We start from the raw sequence: 10,366 nt of genomic DNA, 5'->3' as shown, positions 1-10,366 counted from the left end.
TTTCTTAATATACAATTACTCTTTGATATAAAGTTCTCTATTACACACATATGAGTGTCTCCCTGGATTTATTTCTCTAGTCAACTGAGATGAACGCATGCCAATTCAAAAGAAATCTGCCCAAACACAATTCTGAAACTATATAACTATATCATTGATATCAAACACATATAAAATTTGCTTAAAGGTCACCCACCAATGGTACATTTACAGGGGACTGCCAGATGTTCGGCTTGGATTCAGAAAAGAACACTTGGAACAAAGGATATTATTGCTGATGTCATATGGATCTTGGTTCAAAGCAGAGAACACCAGAAAGACGTTCACTTGTGTTTCAATGACTATGTACAGGCATTTGAGTATGTGAACCATAGTAAATGGTAGATAACCTTGAGAAGGATGGGAATTCTGAACCCTTCATTGTGCTCCTATGGAACTGGAAAATGGATCAAGAGCCAGTTGTTCCTTTGAGAACTCATGTGTCCCTAACCCAACCTGTAGAATACTCCATTGGATTATATGCATCGGAAAGTTGGACATTGAATAAGGAAGACCATAGAATTATTGATACAATTCAATTGTGGTGCTGGAGAACAATATTTAAAGGATCTTGGACTGCTACAAGGACACAATTATGTGTATTGGAAGAAGTAAAGCCAGGTGTTTCTTAGAGTCGAGGATGACACGCTATCATCTCACATGTTTTGGATATAATGTGAGGAGAGACCCACTCTGGAGAAGGACATCATGTTTGGTATAGTTCAATGGTGGTGATAAAGAGGAAGGCCTTCAATTACATGGGTTGCCACAGTGGCTGCAACAAGGGGTTCAGGCATAGGAACAATTGTGAGGATGGTGCAGGATTGTGTGTAGTGTTTCTTTTTGTTGTGCATAGGCTTGCTATGGGTTGGGGTCAACTGGATGGTACCTAACAACTAGCAATAGCAATATTATTTGGCATATGGAAAACAGTAAAACCAAGCTACTGGCAGTAGAAATAAGTTTATTTGAATTTAAAGTGGAGAAGGATAAAATAAAATAATTGGAATGTTTGACAGTATGTTGAATTTAAGAATGAAGTGAATCTGATTTACCCCAAAAATTAAACCTTTTTGTCTATTTATTTTCTGATGAGATCAGACATTTATTCTCTCAAAGTATTGGAGAATAAAAGTATGAAAACAGAGTATTGGTTATGTAGATTCCTTCTGAAGGTTACAAAGTATACTCTGTCCCCTGCCTCTTTTACTACCATCTTATGAGGACAGGCTATCCTTAGGTTCCAGATCAGGCCAATAGCTGTCTTGTAATTGTTTGCCTATATTCTCTTTGCTTTCCCCTTTTTTACTGTATTTTTCTCTGGTTCAAAATAAACACACTAGTCTTATTTGACTATTATTGTTATCCGTTGGCATCGGTTGACCTTATGTGCAAGTGAAGTGAAGGTTTCCTGATTCTGCGCTGTCTTTCCCATTGTTAATATGCTGGGATCCATTAATATGCCCATGTGTAGGAAGGGCTTTCCAAAAGTTCTGTCTGGAGTCACTGAGTCAGAACCCACTCAATGGTACCACAGGGAAAAAAAAATACTTCCATAGATAAAAAGCACTGGCAGAAATGGTATCTGTTCAGTCAGATAGTAGCTAATAATTAAAGCACATTATATTGAATGTTAATTAAACCATAATCCCTAAAGATCTACTTTCTGGACATTCTGCAGGAGACAAATGAGAGTAATAAGGCTTAGCATTTTAAACAGAAAATTAATTTTGCTTTTCCCCAAATCAGAAATTGTTTTTCCACAACAAAGTCCTATAAATGACTTCCAGAAGTTTAGGTTATCTTGAATTAATCACTCACGTAGAGTATCAAAGGCAAAGTGCCTATGAAATGTAAAAACAAACAAAAAAGAACTCAGGGGGTACATTCTTTAAAATTGGTTTTTAATGGATGCTCTCATTTTTAATTAAAAATCAAACATGTATAATTTAACTACATGAAGGGATGCTGATATCAGATAATTAACATATAAGTGGATCTTGCTAGCAACTTAAATACACAGTCCTTTATTTCAGATGGAAAAACTCTGCAGTCCAATACTCAAGGTCTTTCTAAAGACTTTGATGCAGTTTAAGTTTATTATGTTTTAGTTATTAATATTTTAGGAGAATTTGAAATATTCTCAACCTGTCATTTTGAGGTAAATTTACCTGAATTCAATTCAGCTCACCTTAGAGCAGAAATTCCTTTCTGATTAGATGTGCCCTGTTCAATATGACGGTATTAGTGAGGTATGACTATTTAAATTTCAAGGTAAATTAATTACATCCAAGATTTTAGGTCCTTAGTCACACTGCACATATTACACATGCCCAAGAGCCATGTATAGGTAGAAACTATTCTATTTCACAGCATAGATATAAAATATCTCCCTTCTGCAAGATGTTTGGGTAATTCTGGTTTGGGGCATGCTTCTTCATTCTGAAAACTATAAAATAAGAACAAACTCGAAATATGTTTACAGTGGAATTGTGATCACTGTAATATCTTTGCTAAAATGACTCTTTTCTGCTTGTATTATATATTGTTAAATGATATGAATGCTTAAATTAAGGAAGATTTACTGTTTTGATTTAGAATATAACTAGTTTTTTCTCCTATCTTTGTGACCAAATACCTTTACTAAGACCAAATGACAAGAAGCCTGTAATCGTGGGTGAGGACTGTGTCCCTGATTCTTGAGTCTGTATGAACTATGTTAACACTATTCATTAGAAATACAGTGTCAGCCACAAACGTGAGTGTCATATATAAATTAAATGTTAGGTAATTACATAAATTAAAAAAAGAAATAGGCTTAATTAACGTTTAAACGTATTTTATTTACTTCAACATTTAAAAAATATCTTCATTTCAATATTTAATCCGTATAAAATTTTTAATGGAGTATTTTACCTTTTTTCATTCCAAGTTTTCACAATATATTGTTTGCTTTGCAAGTAAGTTATGAAGGTAAGCAAAAATGCATTGTTACAATAAACTTTAATGAAAATATCTAACTGTGGAACTATTATTTCTCTACATACACCTCATACAGGTTTAGACACATCAGAGGGTGTTGTTTCCATCTCTCTTAGCCTTCCGTGGAGAATTCTGCACTCTTCACTTCACACCTATGAGACAAATTTGGCATCGTCAGAGAGCTCACATTTGTTCCCCTTTGAATTTATTATTTTAAATTTGCTTTATTGAGCTATAATGAACTCATCCTACAATTCAATAGTTCAAGCATATAGAGATGTGTATTCATCACCATTGTCAACTTGGGAACACTTTCCTTCCTGTCCCCATGGATGTTGACCTTCCGCCACGCTACCCTTTCATGCCCCAGACAATTATTCAAATGAAAGCCTGGCTTCCCTATCCAGAAAAAATATTGAAATCAAGGACAAAGTACAAGGGGAAAATGACTCAGCATCAAAGATCAGATCAAACAGTGAACAACCTCACCCTCAGGAGAAGCAAAGGATATTCAAATTTAGGAGGAGAAGTTGAAAGTGGGTCCACAGGTCGATCGAACGGCAGGTGCTCTAGTCCAGTCTCAGAACAGTTGCTGAGACACTTTTCATCAGTCTCTTTGTCTGCTACTGGGACTGTCCATATTCTTAGCCTGTGAGCAGTGGAGTTCACCAAGGACTCAATCCACATAGAGACCCTGCAAATGGATTTTTGTATTTCCTCCATCGGCCATAGAGTTCCACAAAATCAGGTGTCTAAATTTTCTTTGAGGTAGAGAACAAAAATAAAGAAGAGGCAATACAGTGACTGTAGGGTGGATGGAGAAAGGTTCCCCTATGAAATTTCCTCAGAAAGCCAAGTACTCTCCTAGAATTTATTATCATGATTGAAAAATAATCTCTGTATAACTTTGTGGCCTTTTTATCCCTGCTGTAGTTTCAATGCTTAAAAAATTTCTTTCTAGCAAACCTCCATGAATGTTCTGTTTCTTTGAAAAGATGGGAGACTCCGGATAGGGCAAGATATGACAAAATAACAATGTATAAATTACCAAGGGCACATGAGGGAGGGGGTAGCGGGGAGGGAGGGGAAAAAAAGAGGACCTGATGCAAAGGGCTTAAGTGGAGAGCAAATGCTTTGAGAATGATTGGGGCAGGCAATGTGCGGATGTGCTTTTTGCAATTGATGTATGTACATGTATGGATTGTGATAAGAGTTGTATGAGCCCCTAATAAAATGTTTTAAAAAAAAGAAAAGAAGGATGAACCGATGAAGAATGATCTTATGAAATACAGAGTATTCCCCAAATGTTCTGAACTTATCACTCCAACCTTGAATTTAAGTAGCCCAGGACAGCTTCTTGGAAGCTGTTGTTTTAATTTGACTTTTATTTTGTTTTTTTGAAGCGATCCTAAGGAGGACAAAACATGTATTGATGAGAAAACTTTCGGCAACCATCCACTGATTATAGACACATGTTTGAAATATTGTTTGGAATTAATCTGTGCACATATGAACTTGAAAGTATGTAGCAATACTTTTTAAAGTATCGTCAGAGATCTCATTTTGAACTAGTCCCATTTCAAAATCTCAGTAGTCACATAGAGCTCATGACTATTATATTGCTCCGGCAGACTCATATAGTTCAAACAAACAGATGGTCACGGACTCAGCACAAATGAATGAACACACAGAATGTGCTGATGGCTGCATTGACTTAATGGTGCTTTAGTGAATGGCACTGAACCCTTATCCAGTTGGTTGAGAGAAATCACTGAAACAAATAGTAAAATACTTGAATCAAGGCTTTTCTATATCAAGTGTTCCATGCAGAATTCTTGGCCTATATTAATGGGGGAAAAATCCCATATTTCGAGAGGGGCAGAAGGATGTCAGAAGGAAATTGATGCCATCACATACTTTAATACTGTCAAGTACTAGGTTCCTAATAAAATATTAGAGTTGTAACACACCAGAGGCCCCATAGGAGAAAAAATCTGGCATCTTGCGCCCATAATGATTTCAAGCTAGGAACCATAATGGAGTAGTGCTATTTAAAGAGAAGCTATGGTTTGGGATTGGTTTAAAGGCAAAGAACAATGAGATGGCTGGGCAAAACAGAGTGAGGACAATGAGAGTACGATGTTAGAAGGGAGGGCAAAGAGAACAGAAGCCTGTATGTGAGTGTGTGTGTGTGTGTTGGTGTGTTGTAACTGAGAGTGAGATTCAGTTTGAGACCTAAGGATGGCTGAAGATTGAAAAGAACGTTGAGTACAATTGGAAGTTCCATTTTGTGCAAGACAAAAATTGATACATGGAAAAAAAGAGTACTTCATATCCTTAGTGAGATTTCTATGTCTATTAAGCATTAATCACTATCTACCCAATATTAGTTGGTAAGGAGTTGGAAGCAAGGGGCCAATAAGATAAAATGAAAGAAGCAGGAAGTGGACAAAACCACTGTCAATTGAGATTATAGTTCAGGGACTACAAAGTCCTCAAGCAATTGCCCTAGGTGTTCAGGACCAAAGCCAATATAGCCTTGTCAATAATAAAATCATTCAAAATTAGCAACACTCTTGGTACAATGTTTCTCACCTTAGAAACCAATAACCTTTATAGTCATATAATCATTGCCTCATGTGAAGGAAAGTGATTTTGATAGGATGGGTTTTATTCTTCCACATGAACTCATTCATAGAAACATGAGTGAAAAGTGAACCCACTAACTTTCTTGGATAATAGTGCTTGTCTCTGACTCTCAGTGATTAGTATACAAAGAATAAATCCGGGCCAATTCATACTTTCAGGTTTAAAGTTTTAATTTATTTTTATAGGGGACTTATTGATTCCCCAGTTATTGATACTCAGTCATTTACTCACTAATTCATTTCTTGGTAGTGTACTGAGAATATTGGATCAAATCATAAAGCTCATCTTAATAATCATTAAACCTGGTTAGACCAGAGGATGTACACTGGTACATAGGGACTGGAAACACAAGGATCCAGGACAGATGAACTCCTCAGGACCAGTGGTGAGAGTGGCGATACCAGGAGGGTGGAGGAAGGTGGGGTAGAAAGGATGAACCGATTACAAGGATCTTCATATAACCTCCTCCCTGGGGAATGGGCAACAAAAAAGAGGGTGAAGGGAGACGTTGGGAAGTTTAAGATATGATAAAATAATAATAATTTATAAATTATCAAGGGTTCATGAGGAAGGGGGGAGTGTAGAAGAAAGGGAAAAATGAGGAGCTGATACCAAGGGCTCAAGTGGAAAACAAGTGTTTTGAAAATGATGAGAGCAACAAATGTACAAATGTGCTTAACGCAATGGGTTTATATATGGATTGTGATAAGAGTCGTATGAGTCCCCAGCAAAATTATTTTTTTATAAAGAGGTAACATGCAATGTTGTCAGGTCCTCCATTTCAACTAATGGTAAAGTTAAATTTTCATAACTTTATAAAGTCTGCCACAGAGAAAGAGTAATTGGGCTAGGAAAGTGGACATTGAAATCTGGTAGAACTGAGACTCTAAATGAAATATTGTGAATGATTTGGCATAAAGTTAAGCATCATGTTCCAAAGATCTTTCTTTATAATAAAAGGTATGTTGTATTGTTTTTACCACAATACTCATAATACTTATGGTCTGGTTTCTAATGAACAAATTTCTCATTTCTAGCTAACATAATGTATTGGATATTTTTCATTGTAGCAATATCCTTGCGTAACTCATTCCTCAAACCAACATTGACAATTTTCACCCAAATCATTATCCCCAGTTCTCCCTAGACAGTAATACTGTTTGTCTCATCTTGTCAAGTCAGTTGATATTGGGACAGAAGTTAAAAAAATAAATAAACAAAACAATAAAAATAGCTGAACAGTGAGAGAAAAAGACCAGTTTGTCCTGCCATATATTTTATAAGTTTTCCCAAAAGTAAAAGTTAGAAAGCATCTGGAATCTGTCATGATGTGATGATGGATCTGAACAAGGAGACACACATATGTGTCAAAACCAGAAATAGTTCTGTGTTCACGAGATGGCTGTCATCAGATATTTTGGTGGGAGTAGAAGAAGAGCCATAGGGTTTGAGAATTAGGAGGGAAATCCACCAATTTATTTTGGAGAGAATGTGAATGCCTCTAATCCCCCTTTTATAGGTTTGCTGATTGAGCGGCTACCCTTACAACCTGTTCCTCTCAGTAAGCTTCCATCAGCTTCCTGCTCAATGCCTGGAAGATACAGATGATCCTATTGGGGATCTGTGAGAGCAGGTCTACTGAAAATAAAATGTAGAAACATTTACCCACTCATGATCAGCAATATATTTTCATAGTACTAATAATAGTTTGGCTAACACTTATATATTTATTTGTATTGATAGTAAATGGTGTAGAAATGTAAGTATGCATATGTATATTAAATTATATATACTTATTGTATGTGGTATACAAAGGGGCTTATTCAATTACATAAACTTATATGTATGTGATATACAAAGGGGTTTCAATAGTCCATAGAAAAATAGAATTTAAAATAGTTGTGTTTTTCCACAACCTTTTTTTTATGTGGTCACCTCCTGTATATTGGTATTATTTTGTATGACATGTGTGTATGTGTGTGTGCATTTGTGAGTATAAAATAACTGGTGAAACCTTAGGTTATTTTGTAAAATTCCCCAAACTTTTCTAATTAATTAGATAAAGTGTAGGAAAGAGTGTAAAATTAAGTGAGTTGGCATATGTCAGTCATTCAAATGTCATTTAGATAGTTATTTTTCTATTATAGAGTACTTACTCTTCTATCTATAAGGATAGAATACTCTTGTAATGTCTTAAAGCATACTGCTTTGTAATTCTACTCATCTTTAACCACTAAGCTCTTGTTCTAAAAATAAAACTCCAAATAAGTCAACCTCCCTGAATTCTTTAATTTTTTTCTTAATGTAATATGTCTCTATTGTATGTCTAGAAATGAACATTTTATTTCTATAACAAGAGAAAAATGGAAATTCCATTTTGGTCAAATTGGTTATCTTGTCTCAGAAATAACCTGTGTAGTGTAACTTATGAGGTAAAGCTAGGTTATTGAGTTGCATAGGAAATCACTGATAATTACCTGTTCTCAGTTTAATGTGGTTCATGAAGACATTTATATCTTAATTCTAAAACAATATATCATATGTGTTTATGTGTGCATAATTCTAAAAATTTCATTTGCATTAAAATAAGAACATAATTTCTATAAAATTATAAAATGTTCATTAAATAATGAAAAGATGAGAGGAAAACAGCCATTATTGTTTCAATGACTCCACAATGTTCAGTTAATAAAAATAGATATGGCAATAATCATAATTTGTAGGATATTTACAATTATCATTAGCTATTTCAGTGTCCTAACAAATAGTGTGTTTAATATTTCCACACATGTGAGGGCAAAAAGACCTTATTTTTTTATAATTAGCTCATCAGAGACAAAATTAGAAAATAAGACATTCTAAACATATACACAGAAAAGTGCGATGACCTATCATTTAATGATTTACAAGAATAGGTAAATGAACGAACACCCAATGATTTACTGAGTTAATTTTGTCCTAAACATGCTAGGTGTCAGTGTTTTAGACTCAAATAGATGTTCCATGGACACATAGAAATCATTTTCTCGTTTGAACAATGGTATCTCTTACAAAGAAAAGAAAATGGTGACAAAAAAACCCATGTCTGGTATTTTCATCTTGGCTTCAGTGCCAATGCCAGGATGACTCCTCTTTTTTTTAAAATCATTTTATTGGGGGCTCATACAACTCTTATCACAATCCATACATCCATACATTGTGTCAAACACCTATGTACATTTGTTTCCCTTATCATTCTCAAAACATTTGCTTTTTACTTGAGCCCTTGGTATCAGTTCCTCATTTTTCCCTCCATCTTTGCTCCTTCCTCCCCCAAGAACCCTTGATAATTTATTTTATTATTTTGTAATATCTTACACCATCCAATGTCTCCCGTCACCCACTTCTCCGCTGTGCGTCACCCAGGGAGGAGGTTATATACAGATCCTTGTAATCTGTTCCTCCTTTCTCCCTTGCCTTACCTCTACCCTCCCGGTATTGCCACTCTCACCACTGGTCCTGAGGGTTCATCTGTCCTGGATTCTCTGTATTTCCAGTTCCTATATGTATGTACCAGTGTACATCCTCCGGTCCAGCCGAATTTGTAAGGTAGAATTGGAATCATGATAGTGGGGGTGGGGTGGGAAGGAAGCATTCAAGAACTAGAGGAAAATTGTATGTTTCATCATTGCTACACTGCACCCTGACTGGCTTGTCTCCTCTCCATGGCCCTTCTGCAAGGGGATGTCCAATTTCCCACAGATGGGCCCTGGGCCCCCACTGGGCACTCCCCCTCATTCACAATGCTATGATTTTTTTATTTTTGTCTTTGATGCCTGGTACCTGATCCCTTCGACACCTTGTGATCTCACAGGCATGTGTACATGTTACATGTGTGCTTTGTTGTTTCTCTGTTAGATGGTCACTTGTTTATCTTCCTGCCTACAAAACCCCAAACTCTATATTTTTTGATAGCCGGGCACCATCAACATTCTTGACCACAAAATATGTATACAGATGTAAATATATTTACGTACGATGAGGGGAAAATAGATCTATGCACATATATTTATAGGTTTAGTACTAAGGAAGCAGATGGACAGTGGGTCCTTACTCAACTACTCCCTCAACACAAGAACACTTTTTTCTAACAATTCGGCAGTCTGAGATGCTCACCTTCCTGGCACGATCGCTGAAAACAACGGATGCACAGCAAATGTGGTGAAGAAAGCTGGTGGTGCCTGGCTATCAAAAGATATGCCATCTCAGGTCTTAAAGTCCTGAAGATAAATAAGGGGCCATGTAGCTGAGAAACAACAACACCCATATGGAAGAAGCCCACCAGCCTGTCCCTTCATGATCGCTGAAGACTCCTCTTTTCTGACCACTATTTCAGGATTAATTAAGTTATTGCCAAGTTTGAACACTCCCTAGAACTTAATCCCTGTTGTTACTCTCTTTGCTAAAGTGTAGGAGTTTCATCTCTCCTGGTGTTTGAAAAGAGCATCTCTAAATTGTTGAATCACAAGCTATTGTCCTTCTATTATATTATACCCCATACTACTTTCTGGATGTACAGAATTTCTCTGCCTGGATTGTAATAGAATATTACAAAATAAATATGAGTTGCCGAGGAGCCATCTCTAGTCCCTGTCATAGAAGAATTATTGGTGGGTGTGTGTGTGTGTGTGTGACTGTTTTTTATAGAAGTCACGAG

This window comes from Tenrec ecaudatus, chromosome 2 (genome assembly GCF_050624435.1).
Source record: "Tenrec ecaudatus isolate mTenEca1 chromosome 2, mTenEca1.hap1, whole genome shotgun sequence".
In the NCBI taxonomy this organism is placed as follows: domain Eukaryota; kingdom Metazoa; phylum Chordata; class Mammalia; order Afrosoricida; family Tenrecidae; genus Tenrec; species Tenrec ecaudatus.
The sequence above is the reverse complement of the archived record's forward strand: the minus strand, read 5'-3'. Positions refer to the sequence as shown.